Source organism: Saccopteryx leptura, chromosome X (genome assembly GCF_036850995.1).
Source record: "Saccopteryx leptura isolate mSacLep1 chromosome X, mSacLep1_pri_phased_curated, whole genome shotgun sequence".
Classification (NCBI taxonomy): Eukaryota; Metazoa; Chordata; class Mammalia; order Chiroptera; family Emballonuridae; genus Saccopteryx; species Saccopteryx leptura.
The window spans coordinates 48,129,007-48,155,321 of NC_089516.1; the positions used below are offsets into that span (position 1 = coordinate 48,129,007).

The 26,315-nt window shown below is 42.7% G+C and overlaps 1 protein-coding gene and 1 pseudogene across 2 annotated transcripts in view; one reads left to right on the top strand and one right to left on the bottom strand.

The window, feature by feature from the left end:
• EFHC2 (EF-hand domain containing 2) overlaps positions 1 to 26,315 on the top strand; it is a 255,364-nt gene that overhangs the window by 43,435 nt on the left and 185,614 nt on the right. The window lies entirely within an intron of this gene.
• Positions 809 to 7,214, bottom strand: LOC136385968 (putative deoxyribonuclease TATDN2 pseudogene; annotated as a pseudogene).

Sequence of the window (26,315 nt, forward strand, 5' to 3'; positions counted from 1 at the left end):
CAGAGCTTTGGAATTATGTAACTGTTGGGAGTTCTGTTCAGATTTAAAACTCATCTTCTCAGTGGTGTTCTAAGATTCAACTGGTTTGGTCCCCATCATTCCAGCTTCTCCACAGCCCCTTTTGGCTCATTATGACCATTAACTGACACATTTTTATTTAAATTTCTTTTAGATGAAATGCTAATGCTGGTTTATCTTTAGAAATAAATTGCAAGTAGAATAGTCACTTAAATTATGAATTTCACAACAAACCATATGGATTATAGAATTCTTACAACAAATACATTTAGGGAATAAATAGAACAAATCATTTAACTCACTTTCAAAATTCAGCACTCCTTGCTTTCTTCTTTTTTTTTAAAGACAAATAGGAGGGTGATTTTATTTACCAAGTGCTCAAAAAGCCAGGCTGCAGGGAACAGGAATTTGGCTTTGCAAACTTGTTGTATCCAGTGGAACTCTCTGATTATGCTGGCACAATCTGGCTGGAGGAAAAAAAAACACACCCTGATAAAATCAAGGGAAGATCCCTTTACCCCTCCTCCCTTCCCATTAGTCCGCACCTTACCAGCCAGAAGCAGATGTCTTTTGAAGAAGTTGTGAAGAAAATACCTGTCCTTGTTTTTTCTAAGCCAATGGGATTGCTGAACACATCCTTGACCTGGCACACAGGCAGAATTCAAATCAAGTCTGTCTTGTCAATCCCTTAATCTTCTTTTTTATTTTTATTTATTTTTATTTTTATTTATTTTTTATTTTTATTTATTTTTTATTTTATTTTAAAGAGTCCTGACTGTGTCCTCTCTGCTTAAAGGCAGTAGAGGCGACTAGTGTTCTCATGCAAGGTGGCTAAGGTGTAGTAGAGTGGCTGATCTTTGATAAACGCAATCTCTTTAATTGTATGCAGGGCCAGGCCTGGGTGGGCATACTGGCAAAACCTTTTGGGAACCCCATGAGGCAGGAAGTAGGGAGCATCAGTTTCCACAACAATTCTCTCCAATGGGATCTTTTTCAGAGCATCTCGGGCCTGCCAGGCAGAAGAGTAAGTCAGGACTGCTGTGAAGCCCACAGACATGTTAGGAAAGTACTCCAAAAGGGGCTCTATGACTGGATAACTGTTAGTGAAGCAATGCCTATGAATCTTGTAGTCAGAGGGCACAAATTTTTTCATGATGACCAGCAGATCGTCATCAGCTTCTCGGCAGTGGATCACCAAAGGCTTCTTTAGAGACACAGCCAGCTGCAGTTGTTTCTCAAATATCTTATGTTGCTGTTGAATTGGTGTAGTGCACTTATAACTGTAATCTAAGCCCATTTCTCCAAAAGCTATAGCCTTGGGGTGCCGTAAGGCTTGCAAAATATTTCTTTCCTGATACTGCGTGTAGTAACGTGCAAAATGGGGGTGACAGCCAAAGGCTCCCCAAACCAGATCCTCTTTCAACAGCTCTTCCCATAGGCCATCTGTTATTGTGCGAGGATCACAAAAATTAGAGATGCAGCCCTGAAATTCCATAGGGAAGGAATGACTATATATTTTTCTGAACTTGGTAAAGGTCCCTTTGAAAGATAACTTGGAAAACAGCATGTCTAAGTGACAATGGGAATCAATGAAAACCTTCTTTAGGCTTTGCTCCCAGCGGTTCCTTCTCAGGGAACTAGATGCATATTCCCCATAAGTATGTGAAGGTTTCTTCCCTTGGAATGTATTCACCCTCACCATGGCTTCTGAGCTTTTGGGTAAATGAAACGAACAAGAATTTATTGCTGCCTTCAGGTCTCTGGTCCAGTTTCCAGAGCTCACTGTAAAGTTGGAGGAAAACTTACTTAAGGAGCTCCAACTTTTCTTACTAGCCTGGGATATATTGCTGCTGCTGTCCATGGAGGGATAGTGAGGAGGCTTGGGACTGCTGGTACAGTAGCTGGCATAGTCATGTGAAGGACCACTGTACAAAGAAGGCTGCTGCACACAGTCAGTGGTGAAGGATGAAGGTTTTGAAATTCTTGAGTGACTCAGTGAGTCTGGCTCCTCCTGAGAGAATGTGACTGAAGAAATCTCATCCACATTAGACCAGTCACTTCTTGAAAAGGGATGCTTAATCACCACACCCTTTGTTTTATGCTTTTGGGTTTCTGAATGAGAGTCAATTCTGTCTAGAAATTTTAGGGCTGAAGAGCCTTTTTCAAAAGTGACTGCTCTTGAGTCACAAACTGGCTTCTCACAGGGTTTCTCCTGAGCGTCTATAAATACTTTTCTGTCATGAAGGTTGCTGGTATATATTGCTCTATTTCCCTTCACCATGACTTCTGGGGCTGACGCTTTCTTTTTCTGAGGAACAGAAAAGGTGACAGCGCTAGCTAATCTTTCTCCAGGATTGGGTTGTACTCTAGGGCTTGGTTCTATATTAGTGGCAGCCTTTTCCTTTCCTTTTGGTACTGATTTTCCCAAGATGTTCTGGATAGCTAACCCATAGGTCACTGAAGAGCCTTGGTTTTGCTGTCTACCCTTCCTTCTCTGGACCGTATTTGGTTCCTCACTGTTACCATTTTGACTCTCAGCTTTGGCTGCAAATTCAGAGTTCATGGCACTATAGGAACTAGATTTGGAATTCATTCGAAAGCTGTAGTCATCCTTTTGAAAAGCCATTTCTTCTAAAATGGCGCTGGCAGCGTGTCTAGGGGATGGCTAGACAAACGGAAACGGGGAGGCAATCAGAAAAGGATTCACAGACCCCGCAGGCGTCCCCAAACTACGGCCCACGGGCCGCATGCGGCCCCCTGAGGCCATTTATCCGCCCCCCCACCGCACTTCCGGAAGGGCCACCTCTTTCATTGGTGGTGAGAGGAGCACTGTATGTGGCGGCCCTCCAACGGTCTGAGGGACAGTGAACTGGCCCTCTGTGTAAGTTTGGGAACCCCTGGAAGGAACCCACAGTGCTTCTAATAAGACAGTCCTTGGGGGCGCTCCACCCACACTTGGGCCCACTAAATGGGAGAACGAATTTCCTTGACAGAATCAGCCCGTGGAAAACCGTGGCTTGAATGCCACAAGGCCCCCCCTTGAGCTTTCAGACGCTCAGGACTGCTGGCCTCTCCTAAATGTGATACAGAGCTATGAGGTGGCCGTCTAGTTAAGGCCAAATCGCTGGGCTCCTTGAGGCATTTGTGTTTGTTGGAGGATCCTACCTCTGTGCCGCTCGTCCGGTAGTTGACCTGTACCGCCGATGACTTTCTGTCAGGTTCGCTTTCTTTCAGCGGTCGCTCACAGTTCTCAATGCGCCAGAGATGTCAAAAGCCTTCCACTGAGTTTGTGATTCAGCGCCTTGGAAAAGTCTCAAGGATGTAAGATTTACTAAAGGCTCGGCTTGGTGTCTGAGCCGCCATAGTGCCTCAGACGTGACGAAGCACAGAGCTACTACCCCGTATGTAAAAGCAGTTCCGGGACATTAAGGCACTTCCGGGTGGGGTGAGGATGGGGCGGGACTATAAAACTCTTCCATATGGTTTGGAATACAAGGCCTTTCTGAGATGTCAAAGCCCTTGAAAAGATTGAAAGGTGCTTAAGAGACCACATACAGTGCCTTTTAGCTGGGCTGCTGGCTTAGTGGGTCAGGCCACCAATGTTGTATAAGAGGGCAGAGCCACATCCAGTTCAGGAGAGGTGAGAGGAACTGCACAGGACACCATTCTCCCCGCCCACCGGAAGCACTCCCTTCCACCTAAAGCAGGATGGGAGAAAGGGGCGGGGTGGGGCAAAGCCCCGAGGTGGCGGGGTAGGGGGAGGGGGGGAGGTGGCGGGATCTCCGACAGGGGTGGGGGGAGATGGTGGAGTCATGGACCGGTGGGGGAATGAGGTCGAGGAGGGGTACTGTACATGCAAGAAACCCTTCTGATTTATCAGAAGTCAAGCTACCCCAAGAGCTGCCACCATTGATTGCCTTTTCCCTTTTTTCCCATTTTTTCCTATTTATGTATGTATGTATGTATGTATGTATTTTTCTGAAGCTGGAAACGGGGAGGCAGTCAGAAAGACTCCCGCATGCACCCTACCAGGATCCATTCGGCCCGCCCACCAGGGGGTGATGCTCTGCCCAGCTGGGCGTTGCTCTGTTGCAACCAGAGCCTTTTTAGCCCCTGAGGCAGAGGCCATAGCGCCACCCCCAGTGCCCGGCCAACTTTGCTGCAATGGAGCCTCGGCTGCGGGAGGGGAAGAGAGAGACAGAGAGGAAGGAGAGGGGGAGGGGTGGAGAAGCAGATGGGCGCTTCTCCTGTGTGCCCTGGCCGGTTATTGAACCCGGGACCGATGCTCTACCACTGAGCCAACCGGCCAGGGCCATTTTTTTTCAAAAACATAGTTATAGTTTTTAAAACATAGTTTAAATATATATGCTTTCAAAGACAGTTTTTCTAGTATGTTACCATTTTCAATCCTGTGGGTTTTTTTTTTTTGTACTCAACATTTCTACATATCCTATTTGTCTTATTGTGACACAGTTTTTAAAAACCATCATTCTAGTGCCCTCATCATAATGCAGGAGTACATAGATGTGCCATAATTCACCAAACGCTTCCCTTTTGGTTAACTCTTCAAGTTCTCTCACTCTAGGTTTTTTCCCCCACCTTTAATAACAGAAAATCCTACAAGGAACATCTTTGCACATATTTCTCTGTATTTTGGTTTTTTTTCTTTGGGTTATATACTGAGAAGTGGAAATTCTGAGAAGAGGTATAGGACATTTTAAAATGTTTCCTACTTGCCCTGGCCGGTTGGCTCAGTGGTAGAGCGTCGGCCTGGCATGCAAGGGGTCCCGGGTTCGATTCCCGGCCAGGGCACACAGGAGAAGCGCCCATCTGCTTCTCCACCCCTCCCCCTCTCGTTCCTCTCTGTCTCTCTCTTCCCCTCCCTCAGCGAGGCTCCATTGGAGCAAGGATGGCCCCGGGCGCTGGGGATGGCTCCTTGGCCTCTGCCCCAGGCGCTAGAGTGGCTCTGGTCGCGACAGAGCAACGCCCTGGAGGGGCAGAGCGTCGTCCTCTGGTGGGCGTGCCGGGTGGATCCTGGTCGGGCGCATGCGGGAGTCTGTCTGACTGTCTCTCCCCGTTTCCAGCTCCGGAAAAAAAAAGGTTTCCTACTTAGCACCAAATTGCCCCAGAAGAATGAAAGTAATTAACATCCCATTTATGATGAATAATTCTACCAGGTTTATTTAATAGGAGAAACAAAACAGTGACTCGTTGGTATTTAGATTTGCACTTACCTGATAATTCCTGATAATTCCTTAAAGTGAATACTTTCCTTTTATTTTTTGACATGCTCCTGAATTTTAAGTTTCTCTATTTCTTTTTTATGATGTTTTAAAAGTTAATTAAAAAATTATAAAATAAATTAAACATCATATTTTCTAAAATTTTATTACTATTTTTTATTACTATTTTTTTATAAACAAAAATTCAACTGAGTAGACTTTAAGATCTAATTAGCTGTATTGAAGAACTCAAGAATTGGACACTGTCCCACCTGCTAAATAGAGAGGTGCTCCCAGAAGTATAAAATAGGTTTTTATAGGCAGAACTGAGCAGGACAAGATAGTTATCGAAAGAAAAGAAAGGATTATTTCAGACAATTTGACCTTCTTTTGGAGAAGGGTGGCAGGAATCTAATTAGGTATATTATCTCACTAGAGCTAGAGAATTACAGACTGATTGATTTAAGGTCACATTCCTGGGAGGGGCTGAAACTGCAATGTTTGCTGTCTTGGGAGCAAGTGACTCCATGTAGGCCCTATTGTTTCTTCTGCTTTTTATTAAAAACTTTATTTAGAAAATTAAATTTAACAGGGTGACATTGATCAATAAGAGTACATAGGTTTCAGGTAAACATTTCTATAGCATTTGAACTGTTGATTATGTTGTATACCCATCACCCGAAGTCAAATCACTTTCTGTCATTATATATTTGTACCTCTTTACTCCCTTCCCAACCCCCTCATAACTACTTTACTTTTATAAGTCTGTAAGTCTCAGTTTTATATCCTACCTATGTGTGAAGTCATACGGTTGTTAGCTTTTTCTGATTTACTTGTTTCACTCAGTAGAATGATCTCAAGATCCATTCATGTTGTCATAAATGGCAATCAGTCATCATTTCTTATGGCTGAATAGTATTACATTGCATATATGTACTACATCTTCTGTACTGACGAACACATTAGTTGTTTCCAGGTCTTGGCCACTATGAATAATGTGTTCAATTTGCTAGTATTTTGTTTAGGATTTTTGCATCTCTATTCATTAGAGATATTAGTCTGTAGTTTTTTGTGTGTTGTCTTTACCAGGTTTTGGTATCAGGGTTATGATGGCCTCATAAAATGTGGTAGGGATTATTGCTTCTTTTTCTACTTTTTGGAGGACTTTGAGAAGGATAGGTACCAAATCTTTCCACATTTTTGTGGGTTTCTGTATTTCTATTTTGCAGTTGAATTCTAGTTTCAAAGCTTTATAGTGAAAGAATATGTTCAGTATAATTTCAACCCTTTTGAATTTGCTGAGGTTAATTTCGTTGCGCAATATATGGCCTATCTTTGAGAAAGTCTCAAGCACACTAGAAAACAATGTATAATCTGATGTTCTGGAATGAAAAGTCTTATATGTCCATTTGGTCTAGTGTGTCATTTAAGGGTGATATTTATTGATTTTCTGTTTGAATGATCTATCTAAAGCCATCAATGGTGTGTTGAAATCTCCAAGTATGATTGTGTTTTTGTCTGCTTCTATTTTTAGATCAGTTAGTAGATGTCTTATATATTTTGGTGCTACCTGATTCAGTGCATATATATTAAGAAATGTTATGTCCTCTTGATCAATGTTGTCTTTATCATTATGAAATATCCATCTTTGTCTCTTATTACCTCTGTTGTCTTTAAGTCAGCGTTGTCAGATATTAATATTGTAAGGTATTTTCCACCGAGGAAGAAAGAAGGATGTAGCCACCAAGTGTGGACAAGCAAAAGCTTTATTTAGAGCGCTGGTTCACTGGTCTGCAAGACAGGGGTCCAGGGAAGTTGCACAGCTTCTCCCACCCAGGGGGGTAATTTATAGTGTTGGTAGGGTGGTGGCGGGTGGCGAAATTTCATTGGCTGACAGTTCTTTTTCAAAATGCTCCTGGGCCATTTCTTTTGGCGGGTATGGGTGTGGCCATTTCTTTTGGCAGTCATAGGCATGTGTGGTTCCTCATATGACCTTCCCCCATTGCCAACCAACCTCACATTCTGACCTTTTATGTTAGATAGGGGCGCCGCTATTCATCTGATTACTTCCTGCTGGTTAGGGCCATCATGGGGAAAGGAAGTTGGAGGTGGTAGCTCTGAGGGGAGTCACATATATGGGTGTAGGAGCATCTGTTTGACCATGATTCGAGAAACCTGTGGATGCGGCCCTATAAGAATCTAAGAAAAAGAGGAGCAAACATGAGTAATATGCTGATAATTAGAAGAGGACCTAGGATAGGGGCAACCCAGGTGAGGATGGGTGACTGCCACCAGGAGTTAAGCGGGTTGTAGGAAGAGAGATCCTTGCAGTTTCTCTTGCAGACGGTTGAGGACATTGATGTTTTCTTCCATCAGGCCAGTCTCATTGATATAGTAACAGCATTGTTCCCTGCTTTAATTCACTCTGGCGGCAGGTTCCCGGTGGGAGGGACAGGAGTAACAAGAAGATCTGCTGGGCCCAACCTTTTGGTGAGCTGAAGATGGGTGGGGCACAGTGGTTCTGACTGCCAGTGGTCCTGCATGGGGGCAAGCTTGAGGTGACAGACATGATTCCAAGGTGTTTGCCCTAAGAGCTTGGCTGCAGTAGGAGTAGTCAATATTACTGTATGGGTTCCCGTCCAGCTGGGCTGTAGGGAGCCGGGCTGGAGCTTCCTCAGAAGAACCCTGTCTCCTGGCTGGAGGGGGACCACCAGGTGTGCTTCATCTAGACCCCTTATGGGAGGAAGGGTCTGGTCCACGTGTTCCCCGAGAAGATGGCTGAGTAAGGATAAAAAAGGGAGGTATGTGGCAAGAGGAGGGGGGTTCATAGGTAAGTTGTGATTAATTAGGAGCGGTCTACCATAAACCAGCTGAAAGGGACTGAGTCCAGTGGGGTTTCTAGAGGTTGCTCTGATTCTGGTGAGTGCCAGGGGGAGGAGGTTTGGCCAAGAGAGTCTGGTCTCGATGAAAAGTTTGGTTGGCTGACCCTTCAGGATGTCATTAGCCCTCTCCATCTTTAAGAGGAGGGCTGATAGGGTATGTGGAGTCTCCAGGTAATGTTGAGAAAGGTGGCAACCTGCTGGACTATTTGGGCAGTGAAGGCCGGGCAGCAAAGGCCGGACCATTGTCTGACTGGATGGTAGTTGACAGTCCAAACTGCAGGATGATGTTTTCAACAAGAATAGAGGCAATGGTGTCTGCCGTCTCTCAAGAGGTGGGAAGGCTTCTACCCACCCTGAAAAGGTATTGACAAAAGTTAAGAGGTAACAGAATTTTTTTGTGAGAGGGCATGTGAGTGAAGTCAATTTGCCAATCTTGGCCTGGTAAGTGCCCCCTCAGCTGATGAGTAGGGAAGCGGGGATGGAGTCCCCCTTGTGTAGAGGCTTTGGAACAGATTGTCCATGCTGCATGTACCTTTCTGATAGTCTGCTGGAGGCCTGGGAAGAAAAAGAGTGGTTGCAAGAACCGATAGAGAGCTTTTGGCCCTATGTGTAAGGAACAGTGAATATCAGAAAGGAGAGTTTCAGCCTGTTCTTTTGGTAGGGCAATTCTATCTCTGAGAATTATCCATTCCTGGTTGCATATGTCTCCACACCCTTTTTGAGGAGGATCTGTTCTTCCTCAGGAGTGTAGGAAGGTTTCAAGGAGGTGGAAAGAAACAGGAATGGGAGAGGTCCCCGTGGTGAAGTTTCGAGCCGCCATGTCGGCCCGAGCATTTCCCAAGGCCACTGGGTCCTGAGAGGTTTGATGGCCCCTACAATGTACCACGGCTACCTCAGCGGGTAGTTGTAATGCCTGCAGAAGTTTAGAAAGGAAGGTAGCATTGATTATGGGGGAGCCCATAGTAGTGAGGAAGCCCCTTTCCTTCCAGAGGGCAGAGTGGCTGTGGGTGATAAGAAAGGCATATTTAGTCAGTATATATGGTTATGTGTTTTCCCTGGGCCAGAGTGCGTGCCTGTGTGAGGGCAATTACCTCTGCTTTCTGGGAGGTGGTGCCCTCTGGCAGCTGTTGGGTTTCTAGGGTAGAAGAGGTGGTGACCACTGTGTAGGCCCTCTGTCGTCATCCGTCGGGTCCCTGTACAGAGCTCCCATCTACAAAGAGTATTAGATCTGGATCTTTTAGAGGGGTATCTGATAATCCATCTCGGGGTCTGTTGAGGAAATCTATTAGTTCTATACAAGAGTGGGTGGGTTCCGGAAATGTCATTGGAGCTAGTAGTAGAGTGGCTGGCTTGAGTCGGGGAGAGGGCAAAAGCGTGACTGAAGGGTTTTCAATGAACAAGAGATGGTATTCTTGTAAGTGGGAAGGACCTAACAGAGAGAAAGACTTATGTGAAAGGAGGTCGGTGAGTTGGTGGGAGGAAAAGACAGTGATGGGTTGAGAAAGGGTGAGCTTAATAGCCTTCTTGGTGAGTTTAGCTGCTGTGCCAGTGCCCAGAGGCACGGCTGCCAGCCTTTGACGGTGGTGTCCAATTGTTTAGAGAAATATGCCACGGGGCAGTATATAGGCCCCACAGGTTGAGTTAACATGCCAACAGGATTGTCATGTTTTTTGTCAGTAAAAAGGTGGAAGAGGTGTCTGAGGTCAGGTAAAGCGAGAGGGGGAGAGGCGATAAGGGCATCTCAAAGGGTAGAGAAAGCTCTTTTGATGACCTTGGGGGATGTGAGAGGTCCCATGGGAATCTGTTTTGCAGCCTCATAGAAAGGTTTAGCCCTGGCTGGTTGGCTCAGTGGTAGAGCGTCAGCCTGGCTTGCAGAAGTCCCGGGTTCGATTCCCGGCCAGGGCACACAGGAGAAGCGCCCATCTGCTTCTCCACCCCTCCCCCTCTCCTTCCTCTCTGTCTCTCTCTTCCCCTCCCGCAGCCGAGGCTCCACTGGAGCAAAGATGGCCCAGGCACTGGGTATGGCTCCTCGGCCTCTGCCCCAGGCGCTGGAGTGGCTCTGGTCGCAACAGAGCGACGCCCCGGAGGGGCAGAGCGTCGCCCCTGGTGGGCGTGCTGGGTGGATCCCAGTTGGGCGCATGCGGGAGTCTGTCTGACTGTCTCTCTCCGTTTCCGGCTTCAGAAAAATACAGGAAAAAAAAAATTAAAAAAAAAAAAAAAAAAAAAAAAGAAGGGTTTAGCCAAGAGAGAAAAATTGGGAGTCCAGTGTTGAAAGAAGCCTATTAGACTGAGGAAAGAAAGAATTTGATCCATGGTGGTAGGTGGCTGGAGACTGCAGAGGGTCTGAGTTCAATCTAGACTGAGGCCTCGGGTGGTGGGGGTTAAGGCGATGCCCAGATAGACTATGGACTGAGAGTGAAGTTGAGCCTTAGTAGAGGAGACACGATATCCCTTTATGGTGAGGAAGTTAAGAATGGTGGCAGTGTGTCTTCTTGAGGCAGACAGGGAGGGGCTGCAGAGGAGTAGGTCATCTACATATTGCAAGAGGGTGCTTGTCTCAAGATCGCATTTGCAGCCAGATCTTGAGCTAGCACCTGCCCAAACAGGTGTGGGCTGTCCCTGAATCCCTGGGGTAGGACAGTCCACGTAAGCTGTCGGGCTGTGTTAGTGTCCGGGTCAGTCCAAGTAAAGGCAAACAGAAAGTAAGAGTCAGGGTGTAGAGGAATGGTAAAGAAGGCATCTTTGAGGTCTAGGACCATGAAGTGAGTGGTGTATGAGGAAATGTGTGACAGTAATGTGTAAGGATTAGGGACTACTGGGTGGAGGGGAACTACTGCCTCATTGATTAGAAGTAAGTCTTATACGAGGGGATAAGCCCCTGAAGGTTTTCGAACAGGAAGGATTGGGATATTGCAGGGAGAGTCTGTGGGGATGAGTAAGCCTTGATTCAATAGGTGGGTAATTATTGGTTTAAGGCCTGTCAATGATTTGCCAAAATGGGGAATTGGGAGGGATTCTTCAAGCGGATGTGTATAGGTGAGTTGTGGGTCGCTACCACTGGGATCGAGGTGTCCCAAATTTGGGGATTGACAATAGGGGGTATGATCAGGTTAGGGTGATCTGTAGTAGTGGGAAAGCCTTCAGCCATGAGTAGTAGAAGTAGGTGGGAAGATGCTGTCGGGGATGGTGTCAGTTGGATAGTGGCTCCGAGACTTTGTAGAATGTCCCGATCCAGAAAGGGTACAGGGCATGAGGGCATAATTAAGAAGGAGTACGAAAAGTGGATTCTGTTCAAACTGCATGTCAGGGGTGGCGTGCGAAGAGGAAAAGAAGGGGTCCCATCCACTCCCATAACCGAGACTTGTGAGGGAACTAGAGGTCCAGAGTGTGATGGCAAAACAGAGAAGGTAGCCCCTGTGTCCACAAGAAATGAGATGGACTTACCCGCTACCTGCAGTATTACCCTGGGCTTGGTGAGTGTGATGTGGAGGTCTTCGAGTCAGGCCTGGTCAGTTGTCTATGAGGTCGAGGAGTTCTAGTAATAGGCCCGCCTGGCTGACTTGACCTCCCATTTGGTTGGCTTGTCCTTCACGTGGGGATGCTGAGAAAGAGCCTGTTACCCGAAGGGGGCAATTTCTCTGCCAGTGACTGGGCTGCTTGCAGTCAGGGCAGGGCTTAGTGGGCAGCCTCCGGCAGGGGCACTGCCAGTCTCAGTGACCCTCTTTGCCACATTTAAAGCAAGATCCAGGTGGGGTCCCTCTTTGCAGCCCAGACTTGGATTGGGCACCTCCATTGCCTTGCCCCTGTTGATCTGCCGGCCTCAAGGCTGCCACAAGAGCCTGGGTTTGGAGTGTCACTTTTTGCTGCATGCAGGTCTGGCGAGCAGCCTCAGCCTTTTCCTCCCGACCATTAAAAACTTTAAATGCCATATTCATCAGGTCTCGGATAGGGGTTTAGGGGCTGAGAATAAGATGTGGAGGGCTCCTGGGGAACCTGGCACCCAGATCCGGCTGAAAATGCTGGAGCCAGAGGCAGGACAGGGTCAGGCCTTCCTTCAAGAAGACTGGTGCTGGATCGTGGGATCAGGAGCGCTGTAAACCTGGGTAGGGGTCAATGGCCAGCAGAAGGCGGCCTGATGGGTTAGGGGCTTAAGAACACAGTGGAGAAGGGAGGGGCTTCTGGCCGGCAGGGGAGGGGACTTCTGGAGGGAAGAGACCCAAGTGGAAGAGGTCTGCAGAGGGACCAGAGAGGGCTCCTGAGAGAGGGGTGCCCCCAGGGGTCAGGCAGGAGGGGGAGAGAGTTCTTCAAGGGGGTTGGTGAAGGAGGAAAAATTAGAAGCACAGGGTTTAGCTGAGGTTTCTCTGGCTAAAAGGACCTGTGCCGTAGAATAGGTGACACAGAGATTAGGATGGGAGCGCAAATACCAGAAGTCCTGAATGTAAGGGATCTCCGACCATTTCCCAGTTCTCTGGCAATAGTTTTGTAAATCGGTGAGGGTGTTAAAGTCAAAAGTCCTTTCAGGAGGCCGCCTGCTCTGGTTATCCAGTGGGTATCGTGGCCAGGCCACAGTGGAGAAGATCAGTTTCTTCTTCTTTAGGGAGGGATCTATGCTTGAGAGATTCCAGAATAAGGCACCCTATGGCTGTATTCAGCCTTGGGGTGATCAGAGATGAGAATTGGCATCCTACAACTCAATCTCTGGCCACCAGACAGGCAGAGTGGGAGTATCTGGGATGTCTCCATGGGAACACATGCACTCAGAAAGGGTAGGAGGTCCCTGATGCAGCTGCAATTTTGGACAGGGAGTCTCAGTTTTGGAAATAACTGAGGGAAGGCCAGAGGCAGGGGACTTACTGCACCATGTGCTGAAGTGGGTGGGAGTTCAGAGGTCCCTGGTCTTCCTCAGAAGGGAAGAGGAGAGGAGCGGCCCTTGAGGACTTAAACTCCTCCTGGGTTTCATCACCAAATGTAAGGTATTTTATGCCGAGGAAGAAAGAAGGATGTAGCCACCAAGTGTAGACAAGCAAAAGCTTTATTTAGAGCACTCCCAAGTGAGGTTCACTGGTCCACAAGACAGGGGCCATGGAAGTCATGCAGCTTCTCCTGCTGGGAGGGGTGTAATTTATAGTGTTGGTAGGGTGGTGGTGGGTGGCAAAATTTCATTGGTTGACAGACAGTTGTTCTTTTTCAAAATGCTTCTGGGCCATTTCTTTTGGTGGGCATGGGTGTGGCCATTTCTTTTGTTGGTCATGGACATGTGTGGTTCCTCCTGTGACCTTCCCCCATTGCCAAGTGACCTCACAAGTATGGCTATATCTGCGTTTCTTTGGTTATTATTTGCTTGGAGAATCATTTTCCAACCTTTCACTTTGAGAATACTTTTGTCCTTGCAGCTTAGATGTGTCTCTTGAAGGCAGCATATGGTTAGGTTTTGCTTTTTGATCCAGTCTGCTACTCTGTGCTTTTTATTGGTGAGTTCAGTCCATTTACATTTAGGGTAATTATTGACACTTGAGGATTTCCTATAGCCATTTTATGTTTTGTTTTCTGGTAGCTCTGTGTCTTGTTTGGTTTTTCTCTTTTGTGTTTCTGTCAGTTGTTTTTGCTTGGTGTTATTCCATACTTCTTTCCCCTGTTTCATTTTATTTTGACCTATATGTTTCAGTAGGGGCTTTTATGTGGGTGGTTACCATTAGGTTATTAAGAGAAAAATGTTCATATATACAAGACTCCTTTGTCTTATGAGTGTTTCTGCAGTCCATTCTCGTTTGCTACTGCAGATCTTTACTCTATCCCATTTTATGTTATTGTTGTCACAGATTGTCTTTGTTTATATTGTTACCTTGTTGGAGCTTTTACTTGTAGTTTTTTTTTTTCTGAAGCTGGAAACGGGGAGAGACAGTCAGACAGACTCCCGCATGCGCCCGACCGGGATCCACCCGGCACGCCCACCAGGGGGCAATGCTCTGCCCCTCCGGGGCGTCACTCTGCCACGACCAGAGCCACTCTAGCACCTGGGGCAGAGGCCAAGGAGCCATCCCCAGCGCCCGGGCTATCTTTGCTCCAATGGAGCCTTGGCTGCGGGAGGGGAAGAGAGAGACAGAGAGGAAGGGGGGGGTGGAGAAGCAAATGGGTGCTTCTCCTATGTGCCCTGGCCGGGAATCGAACCCATGTCCCCCGCGCGCCAGGCCGACACTCTACCGCTGAGCCAACCGGCCAGGGCTTACTTGTAGTTTTGATTTGTTTTGTTTTCTTCTCTGTATCTGATAGAATAACCCTCTGGAATATTTCTTGCAGTGGGGTTTTTTGGGTGACAAATTCCCTCAACTTCTGTATATCTGCAAAAGTTTTTATTTCTTCTTCATGTTTGAAGGGTAACTTTGATGGATATAGTATTCTTTGCTGGTAATCCCTCTTTTTCAGTACTTTGATTGGTTCCACTGTTTTCTGTCTTGTAGAGTTTCTGCTCATAAGTCCAATGATGACCTAATGGGCCATCCTTTATAAGTTATGTTCTTCTTTTCCCTAGCTGCCTTAGGGATTCTTCCTTTGTCATTGATTTTTGACAACTTTTTTACGATGTGCCTTAGAGAAGGTCTCTTTGGGTTGACATAACTTGGCATTCTCCTTGCACTTGATGATCTAAGTCTTTTCATAGGCATGGGAAGCTCTCAGCAATTATTTGTTTGAATAGGCTCTCCATTTCCTTCTCTTTCTCTTCTTCTTCTGATATACCCATTATTCTTATGTTGCTCTTCCTAATGGAGTCAGACAATTTTTGTAGAGTTCTACTTTTTTTTTTTTAAATTTGTGAGTATCTCTCTTCTCTCTGTAGCATTTTTAGTTGCCTGTTTTTGATGTAACTGATTCCCTCCCCTATCTGGCCTATCCTATTAGCTAAACTTGTTAGCTCATTTTTCAATTCATGTATTGAGTTCTTCATGTCTGTCTTTAAAGTTTCAATACCCTTGGTAAAGTACTGATTTTGTTCATTAATTTGTTTTTTGAGCTCATTAAATTGCCTATCAGTATTTTCTAACATCTCTTTTTTGTATTTTCAGAATTTCAGTTGTGAATTCTCTATTGTTTAACTCTAAGGTTTCCATGTGATTGAGCTTGCTTTTTGGAGATTTTTTATTTTCTTTCTGAACTATGCCTCATTCTTGTGTGGCCATGGTATTTGATTATTTCTTCCTTGATGGCATTTAAGAGTAGTACTATTAAGAACTTTTAACAAAAACAACTTAAAAATGAAAAATATAATGAAAAACATGAAAAATTTAAATATGACCAGTAAAAAAAGAAAACCATAAAAAACAAAGAAAACCAAGAAAATCAAAAATACTTACAAAATAATAAGAATAAAAAATATAAAAATGAAATTCAAAAGAAGAAAAACTGATTTCAGTTTTGAGAGGTTTTACTATTTTCTTCCAGTAGGTGGTGCTTTATTAGAAGTTTTAACTTGTGAAATTCCTGGGGTGAGCTCTGCTGAGATGTTGCTGTTGCAGTGATGTAGGTGGGGCTGCAGTCAGTTTGTGGGTGGGATGTGTTGTGAGGGCTTTACGGCTTTAGTAATGGTGATCTCAGGCCTCCAGGCATTCCTCCTCACATCTCAACAAACCTGGGGACCAGATGCGGAGCTCCTCCGTTCTTTAAAAGAAAGAGTGTCTCCGGATAGTTAGCTATGGGGGTCTCTTTCTTCCACTCTTCGTACTCCTGAGGTAAGGGAGGTGGCATCTGGGAGGCTACAGGGGCTGCACTTTGGTTTTCTCTGTCTCTGCATGAATACAGGCTGCTGGCAGTCCATGGAAACACTGTCTATGACTTCTTGATCTGCCACTGCTTTTGTTTAGTATCTCTCCCTGTACTTCTCAGTTTCTCTGCTCCTCCCAGCAGAGAGAGACAGTCCAGGCTTCTCCACTTTCTGGAGCTCATGCAGACGAAACCCAGGATGTCCAAGTTTCCTTTCTCTCTGGAGCCCAGGTAGGAGAAAAACAAAAACAAAACAAAAATAAAGACAAAAACAAAAAACCTAGTCCCTCCAGGCTTCTCTCCTCTTTGGAACTCCAGAAGACTAAATCCCAGACAAGTTGGGGCTCTCTTCTCTCCAGAGCTGACTGTGATTGTGTGTTATCTTCTGCCCCCCTTCTCAACCCTTTCCATCTTTGATCCATTTGATATATGGATCTTTTAGGCTTGCCTGCTAGCCCAACTGGGATTGATTTGCTTCATTATAGCTGTTCAATTTGTTGAAATTTCAAGGAGAGAGATCAGGGGTATCTCTCAAGCCACCATTACTCTTATGTTATTTCGGCTTCTTCTTGTTCTTCTTCACATTATGTTATTTGTTTTTAATTATATTTTGGTCTATTAAAGTTATAACTTGTTTTTGTAGTCAAATCTTAATTTTTTTCTTTCATTTTCTTTTTCTCACAAGCCTAGAATAATCATCTTCCCTTTCAAGACTTTGACAGGCTTATAATTGTTTTTTGGAGGGTAAAAGAGGTTGATTTGTTATATTTAAGTTAATAATCCACCTGGTGTTTACCTTGGGTTATAATTTATTTTAAGTAGGGATATATACTGATGCTTTTCCAAGTTAGTGCTTTTTTCACTTGTTGATATGTGACTTCTCTTTCATCAGGTGTTAAGTTTCTGTATGTAATAGAGTCTATTTACAGACCTTCTATTTTTTTCTACATACTAATATGTCTCTGGTTACTGTTGTATAGCACTATTTTAATAATTAAACCATTATAATAAAGTGTAAAGTTTAGGAGAGTTAAGTCTCCTACATTACCCTTAATTTTTGTAATTATCTTTAATAGGCTGACATGTTTATCATAACGACTTAGAATTGTTATTCTTTTAATTTTCTCCAACATATGAATGAAATCTCTACTTGAAATATGGTAATTTAGTCTGCTGATTTGAAATATTTATCCTATTAGTCAAGTTCTTCTCTATCTTATAGTAAATATTTTTAGAGTTTTATCAGGGTCACAGAGTTTTCATTAAAACTAATATTAATTGTTTTTTAATATTTTTATTCTATTGTGAAGATGCTTTTTTCCTCTGTATTTTCAGCTGGTTATTGCTGGTACATTAGAATATTTTTGATTCAGTTGTAATTATGCTGAGATCTTTTATTTTTTCTTAGTTTTTTTATCTTTGCCTATGCCATTATTTTATCTACTTATAAGGATACTTTGTTCCTTTATTATTCATATTTTAATATCATACTTCCTTACATTGTCCAGAATTCCTAAAAACAATATTAACTGATGATGTTGGTACAGTCATGTTTGTTCTGTTCCTGATTGTAGTAGACACATAGTTTAATTAAGTATAATGCTGTATATTTAGGCTATTGTTTTAATGCAGATGCTTTTTAATCTTGTAAAGGAATTACTCTTATTTTTTAAAATGTATGTGGTAGGAAATTGTATGAGATTATATATACTGCTCACAAAAATGAGGGGATATTTCAAAATGAATATGAAGCTATAAAATATCCCCTCATTTTTGTGAGCAGTATATTTTTTCTTATTTCTTAATTTATAAACATCTTTACATCTGTGAGGAAAATACTGCTTTTTATATGTGTAGGTGGTTTATAACTGTTAGGAACTATTGGATTATGTTTGCTTGTATGTATATCTTTATTTATCTATTTATTTACTTAATTTTTAAGTGAAAGGAGGGGAGATAGTGAAACAGACTTCCACATGCACTCCGACCAGGATCTACCTGGCAACTCTGTCTGGGGCCTATGCTCGAGTACCAAGTTATTTTTAGCACCTGAGGCTGATGTGCTCAGACAAACCAAGCTATTGTCACCAGCCAGGGTCTATGCTCAAGCCAATCAAACCCCTGGCTGTGGGAGGGGGAGAAGGGAGAAGGGGGAGAGAGAGGGGGAGAGAAGCAGATGGTTGCTTCCCATGTGTGCCCTGACTGGAATCAAACCTGGAATGTCCATGTGCCAGTTGTACTCTCTCTCCACTGAGCCACTGGCCAAGGCCTTGCTTGTATTTTAGTTAGAATTTTTGCTGTGCAAATCATGGCTTGTACATTGTAATCATCTGGGGAACATTAAAAATCATTGGTGCCTGGGCTCTTTCTGAGAAATTCTGATTTCATTGTTTATGTGTCTGTCCCAAGCATCAGTTTTAAAAGCTATATAGATGATTCTAATGTGCAGCCAGGGTGAGAACTATTGCTCCACAATTTACTTTTTTTGTAGTAGGTCTATCATATGTTGCAATTCACCTTTGTGGGTTTTTTTTTTTTTTTGTATTTTTCTGAAGCTGGAAACGGGGAGAGACAGACAGACTCCTGCATGCGCCCGACCGGGATCCACCCAGCACGCCCACCAGGGGCGACGCTCTGCCCCTCCAGGGCGTCGCTCTGCCATGACCAGAGCCACTCCAGCGCCTGGGGCAGAGGCCAAGGAGCCATCCCCAGCGCCCGGGCCATCTTTGCTCCAATGGAGCCCCAGCTGCGGGAGGGGAAGAGAGAGACAGAGAGGATGGAGGGGGGTGGAGAAGCAAATGGGCGCTTCTCCTATGTGTCCTGGCCCGGAATCGAACCCGGGTCCCCCGCACGCCAGGCTGACGCTCTACCACTGATCCAACCGGCCAGGGTCCCTTTGTGGGTTTTTTAAAAATTATTTTTGGTATCCTTGGAGAGTTATATAATGTTGGATAATTTTATTTTTTATGAAAGTTTGATAATTTGAATCCATTAGTAGATCACCTTGTTTGGAGACTTTGTTGGGGCAATTTTGGTGGTAATTTTTTTTTTTTTTTTGCTTCTCATTTGGTTATTAATTTATTCATGTGTTTTTATATTTCACAATTCTTACAGAAATATTACCTCTTTAATTGTGACTTCACATTTATTTTTCATAAAAGCTTGTATAATTTATAAGATAACATATCTTATAATTTAGTATATCTTTGTCATATACTTTTTCATTATTTATTTATATTCTTGATCACCTTTGCTAGAATCTTATCTATTTTATTTATTTTAAAAACTTGGATTTATTTGTTGCAGTTGTTTTTGTCCTTTCAAATTTATGTATTTGTACTTTTATTGTTAGGCTTTCTACTCGTTTTCATTATGAAAAATTTTTGCACTTTCAGAAATTTTTGTTTCATTCATTGTTCACTAGTTCAAAACTCTTAACTGCATTTCACAATTAGTTGAAGAGCTTTTAAAAATACTAATGCCACTCTTACCCACTCCAAGATTCTGAGATAATTTATTTAGAATTGGTACTGTTTGTTTGTTTGTTTTTTAAGTTCCTAATGCTTAGTCATAGATAAGAATTATGGAGTTAGCACACTTAACTAAGTTCTCTTTATATTCTTGTATGTAATAATCTAAATCCAATAATTTACCCAAAATTTACAGATTTTTCTGTATCTTATAGATTTTTACATCTTTAAATTTTATTAATTTCAATATTATTTTGTCTGACTGGTGTTGGCACAGTTGGTAGCACATCAACCTGGAATGCTGAGGTCCCAGGTTCAAAACCCAAGGTTGCCAGCTTGAGCATGGACTCATCAGCTTGAGCATGGGATCATCAACAAGATCTCAAGGTTGTTGGCTTGAACAAGGAGTCACTGGCTCAGCTTAAGACCCCCGTACAAGGCATATATGAGTAGCAATCAATGAAGAACTAAAGTGAAGCCATTATGAGTTGATGCTTCTCATTTCTCTCCTCTCTCTTGTAAAAAAAAGAATATTAGCCATTTACCAGTAGTATACACTGTGTATTTTTAAATATACTTTTTATATTTTAAAAATTATTCTTAGCACAATAATTATGCAAACCAAAACCCATTTTAGACTGTAGTAAAGGAAAGAAAGCATTTATTTGAACAAAAAGAGCTGCAGGTTGAGAGACACCACTTGAGAAAGCAGCCTAATTTCTGTTCCACCAAGACAAAGGGAAGGCCGCCTTTTATAGAGAAAGTTGCCGCCTTTTATGGAAAATGTTCCCACCCAGGTTTCCAGTTCACTTTATTTTATGCAGGTTAGGGCAAGTCTCCATTTATTAGTCAAAAGATGAAACCAGAAACTTACTGCGGTGGTTGACTCACAGGGTGTAAGCATCAAGGGGAATAGTATAGGAGGTTGAGATCTCGTCTGTGTCTTTTCCCGAAATGCAGAATGCATCAGAGACCTCTGTCAAAAATGGCTGCTAGACTCTTGTTATGAACTTGGTCTTAGTTAACCAAGAGAAGTCTAATTTTAGAGACACACAGGGTTCTGCAAAAGTAGGTTTACAGTTATGAGTATAATAAAGAGTTTATTCTTATATTATTATTTATTAATTATTGCATTATTTTCTTTACGAACAACTGTAAACCTGCTTTTGCCCCATCCTATATTTCTTCTTGGAATTTACAATTGTTTATTAGGAGTGACAATTTTTGTTTATAGTTACATGATACATTTAGAGTAGTATTACTTTGTGCTTAATGACTAGAATTTATATAATTTCTGTATTTTAAATTTATTATTTAAAAAATTAGCCTTTTAAATTTATTATTTTTAAAAATTAGCCTATGTCAGGGGCGAAAATATTTTTCCCTTTACACTTTCAGGTTCTTGGCTGAGGTGTCCCTGTAATAAAGGACAGATTAACAGAAGAAAAGCAAACAAGCTTAATATGTACCACCTGTATACATGGGAGACACCCAGGAATACTGAACAGTTCACAGAAATGGTTAACATCAACACCATAAACACCATCTCTAGCTAAAGACATAAGATGTGGGCCCTAGCCAGGTATCTCAGTTGGCTAGATCAACATGCTGACATGCCAAAGTTGTGGGTTCAATTCCTGGTTAGGGCACATGTAAGAACCAATGAATGCATAAATAAATAGAACAACATCGATGTTTCTTTTTCTTTCTCTCTCTCTCTTCTTTCCTCTCTCTCTTCCTCCCTCCCTCCTTCTTTCTCTCTCTAAAAATCAATAAAAAATAAAATAAATAACTATGTAAGATGTCGTGGGAAGGGGAGGGCACGGTGAACAAGGGTATGGTTGTTGTACAGATTTAATTCCTTGCCTCTGCATTGATTAGAATTTCTAAAGATTTAGAGTCATCCTTCTCTTCCTGGTACAGAGAGGAGGACACCCTTACAAATGGAGATTTCCCTTATAAAAGTTCATGTCTATTAAAAAAGGGTAACTTTTACTCCGTTTTCAGAACTTCTCCAGTGTCTGCAGTTTCTTAAAAATAACTATCCTAAAATAATCCTTATGCCAAATAGGCATATTTTGATGTGACAGATTCTGCTCCCCTTCACTTTCATGATGGAGTTCTGTAACCATGTATTCTCAAGGGACCAGAACATGAACTATCAGTATATCCCTTTTGTAGAAATACTGAAGTCTGGCCTAAAATAATGTCTTTTTCCTCTCTCTCTCTCTATTTCCATTTAGCATCCTTTATTCTCTTCTAGTGCATCATTGGATTAATAAATAATTAATGATTACATACATGACAGTGTTATCAACTGATCTATGCCAATTTGGTCATTCCCAAATATATATCAGTGGTATACAATATATAGAGAAGGTGAGAGTTATGAATATTCTCTCTATACTTTACTACTCAATTACAAAGAAAGAAGAGTTTCAGATTGAATACTACTGCAGGGGTGGAAAACTTTTTCCTTCCTTCTAGGTTCTTTGCCTGGTCTACTAATTAAATTAACTTAAGGCAGATTAACCGGAGGAAAGCAAATTTTGTATTTATGGAAGCCCCATAAAAATACAAGACTTTCTGGCAGTCTGGTAATTGAAGTTTACATCCATCCTGAGCTAAAGATAAAAGGGAGTAGGGCTCCGAGACTTCAAAAGAGAGTAGGACGTCACGCGAAGTTGGGCAAAGCAAATGTTTGGCAAACAAATACAGATAAATCTTTCTGATATAAAAGTTTTCTCTGGCTATAGTTCCCTTCCAATACAGGGCCCAATTCTTTTAGGTAGTTAAGGGAGAAGTAAAAAGTTCTTCCTGAGTCTATTGGGCCCCTATTATCTTCATCTTAAAATAATACACATGCCAAAGTGGTACATTCTGTTGGATTGGGGGGATATTCTGTTCTCCCTTACTACATTTACTAAAAACTCGATAAAACCCCAGCTCTGTAATCTTTTTAGATGTTTCAGCAACATCTTTATACCCCCTACTTTTTCTTATAAAGATATAATTCATGTTACATAAAATTCACATTTTAACATGTCCAACAGTTTGGTGTCCAATATAATTTTCTTACATTGAAGTAAAATTCACGTAACATAAATAACTCATTAGTCATTTTAAAATGTGCAAACCAGTGGTATCTGTATATCCACAGTGGTATACAACCATCACCTCTTTCTCATTCTAAGACATTTTCATCTCCCCAGAAGGAAAACCTATATCTATCCAATAACATCTTACCAGAAATGTTCACTCATCATAAATTAGACAACATACTAGTGGGTTTAGATAATTTCTGAATGGAATCAAGCCAGATGAATTCCATAAGAAAGCTGATTTACATAGGACAATTTTGGAATGAAACCAAAGGTGCCATTTTGAAGGGTATAAATCTCTGGGCTTACTAGATATTTAGAACCTGATCAAGAAAGGACAGTGCCTGGTCAATATTTGTAACTGATTATTCATTTTGAATACAATAATTTCCCTAAAACTCAGTTCTATAATCCTTTATGGTAATTAACCTGTGTTGATCAGAGATAAACTGCTGAGACATTAAGTCCACACTTAATGGTCCGTTGATCAATTTTTTGGATCAATAAATGATGATATTATTTTGACTTGTGGGTCTAAATATTAATCACTTAGAAGTTAGGTTTTATTCCGAGGTCACCCCAACCCAAATTGCTAATCTAAGTAGAGTTATGTTAGGTCATGTAGACTAATGTTAATTCTCTTTAGATTAGTTAATTAAAGCTCCATAGGGTCTTCTCGTCTTATTATATTATCACCGCCTCTTCATGGGGAGGTCAATTTCACTGATTGGGGGCAAGAGACAGTTGAACCCTCATGTGGCCATTCATACAAGTCCCTATTTAGGGAACAAGTGATTAAGCTACCTTTGCACGGTCAGGATACCGCGGCCGTTAAACTTATGTCACTGGGCAGGCAGTGCCTCTAATACTGATAAGGCTAGAGGTGATGTTTTTGGTAAAAAGGCGGAGTTCGTGTTTGCCGAGTTCCTTTTGCTCCTTTTAATCTTTCCCTTGGTTGCACACCTGTGTCGGGCTAACAGATCATGATATAAGGGGTTTATTTTTTGTATTAGCTTAGTGATTTGTTAACTATCAGTAAAGTATTCGTTCTGATATACACTTGTGCTAGGAGAAATTATTCTTGTTACTCATATTAACAGTATTGCTTCTATTTAATAATAGAATAGTCCAGTTTAGTATTAGGAGTTGTTAAGTATGCTTGTAATTAAGATGGGGAAGTTGTTGAGCTTGAACGCTTTCTTAATGGGTGGCTGCTTTTAGGCCAACTATGGTATACTAAATAATTACTCTCTAATAAAGGTTGTACCCTGAGTCCAATGGGCTGTACCCCCTTGGGCTATAATATAAGTCTACATTAAACTTATGGGTGTTTTCAGTAGACTTATATCTGAACTAAAATTCATTGACTGGACAACCAGCTATCACAAGGCTCGGTTGGTTTGTTGCCCCTATCTAAGGATCTTCTCACTATTTTGCCACATAGACGAGTTTGCCCCTTTGGGCTGTCCTTAGATAGCTCGTCTGGTTTCGGGGTATTTAGCTTCAGTTCTCTTTGCTAATATTTTTCTAGTTAAATCATTATGCAAAAGGTAAAAGGGGTAAGCTTTGCTTTTTTTTACTTTTAAATTGTGGTTCCCTTGCGGTACTTTTTCTATAGCCTCGAATATAATTTCTATCTCCTATACTTTTATTTATGTAAATGTTTTGTTTTAGTTGTAGGTGCTAATTGAGTCTTGTAGGTTCGAGCTAGAATTAGTTCAAAGCAACTCAGTAGTTGTAGTATCTCCCGGGTGTAGGCCGGGTGCTTTATGATTAAGCTATGCTTTGAGTTATCCAAGTGCACTTTCCAGTACACTTACCTTGTTACGACTTATCTCCTCTTGCAAATGGAATCTTTCAAATAGGGTTGTTTTAGATTGGAGTTGTTTGAGGAGGGTGACGGGCGGTGTGTGCGTGCTTCATGGCCTATATTCAATTAAGCGCTCTATTCTTAATTTACTGCTAAATCCACCTTCAGCTATATGTTTCATTATAGCATCCGTTTATGTTTATTGTGACCTTTTATAGGGAATGTAGCCCATTTCTTCCCAACCCATAGGTTACACCTTGACCTAACGTTTTTATGTGTAATATTTGTGCTTACTTAGAATCCTTTTTAGGGTTTGCTGAAGATGGCGGTATATAGACTGATTTGGCAAGGGTTGGTGAGGTTTATCGGGGTGTATCGATTACAGAACAGGCTCCTCTAGATGGATATAAAGCACCGCCAAGTCCTTTGAGTTTTAAGCTGTGGCTAGTAGTACTCTGGCGAGCAGTTTTGTTAGTTTAACTTCTTAGGTTTGGGGCCAAGCATAGTGGGGTATCTAATCCCAGTTTGGATCTTAGCTGCCGTGTGGTCAGGCTATTAAAGTCACTTTCGTAGGTTATTTTACAGGGACTAGGGCTTTTTACGGCTTAGTCAGAGTTTAACTTTATTTTGAGTTGTTGCCTTAAACACGCCTTACGCCGGTAGCTATTAATTTGGGTTAATCGTATGACCGCGGTGGCTGGCACGAAATTTACCAACCCTATATTAGTATGGCTTAGTCGAACTTTCGTTCATAGCTTAATTTTTATCACTGCTGTATCCCGTGGGGGTGTGGCTGAGCAAAGTGTTATGGGCTGCATTGGGGCGTGCCTGATACCTGCTCCTTTATTTCATAGTGTTGACTTAGAGGGCATCCTCACTGGAGAGCTGATACTTGCATGTGTAAGTCTACTAATAATTAATAGGAAGGCCAGGACCAAACCTGTGTGTTTATGGGGCTATAGAGCCCATCTAGGCATTTTCAGTGCCTTGCTTTTTTTTTTAAGCTACATTAACTGAGTGGGTGAAAAAAAAAAATAAAAAGGCGGAGCTAGGGAGATGGCTGTTTAAGGAAAATAAATTCCTTAAAGTACCGCGATGCTATCAAGTAATGGGTGGGTTCGTATAGTAAACTGGTTAAGTCCACAATAAGCCAGTGTAGTTTGATCTTGTTTTGGGGGTTTGGCAAGATAATATAGCTATATATGGTGGGGCTTAACGGGGAGTAGGGGAGGTAGGGGGGGGTTGTCTAAGCAAACTAACGCATGCGTACGTGCCCCTATACGTGTGTGCGCGCGTGCGTGCCTGTGCGCGTACGTGCCCCTATACGTGCCCCTATACGTGTGTGTGCGCGCATGCCTTGCGCGTACATGCCCCTATACGTGTGCGTGCGTGCCTTTCGCGTACGTGCCCCTATACGTGTGTGTGCGTGCCTTGCGCGTACGTGCCCCTATACGTGTGCGTGCGTGCCTTGCGCGTACGTGCCTTGCGCGTACGTGCCCCATACGTGTGAGTGCGTGCCTGTGCTCGTACATGCCCCATACATGTGCGTGCGTGCCTGTGCGCGGTACGTGACCCTAGACATGTGCATGCGTGCCTGTATCGCTTAAGTCTTATGTCCTGAAACCATTGACCTAATAGCCCTTTAGGGTAAATATCCCTGGGTAAATATAACCCTATTGTGTCACTTGAATTTATGTCCTAAATCATGGATTATTCTTTATCTCAGTGGTATTCATTGTCCGAGGAAATTTGATTGTAAAGTCCAGCTTAATTATATTTGACTGCATCCAGGCCTCCACGGCCAAGGCTGAATCCAAGCATCTCCCCCAAATAAAAACCATACCCCAGGCATGACAGTGCAAGGTATGCCGGGATCACGGACTTAATAGCGACTAATCCATCGTGATGTCTTATTTAAGAGCATGTTGTGGGCGATTTTACATTCCAATGGCCCTGAGGTAAGAACCAGATGCCGTTTACGACCCATTTTAGAAACCCCCACGATTAATGGGCCCGGGGCAAGAAGAGTGCTACCATGTGGTGTCCAGCAGGTTGTT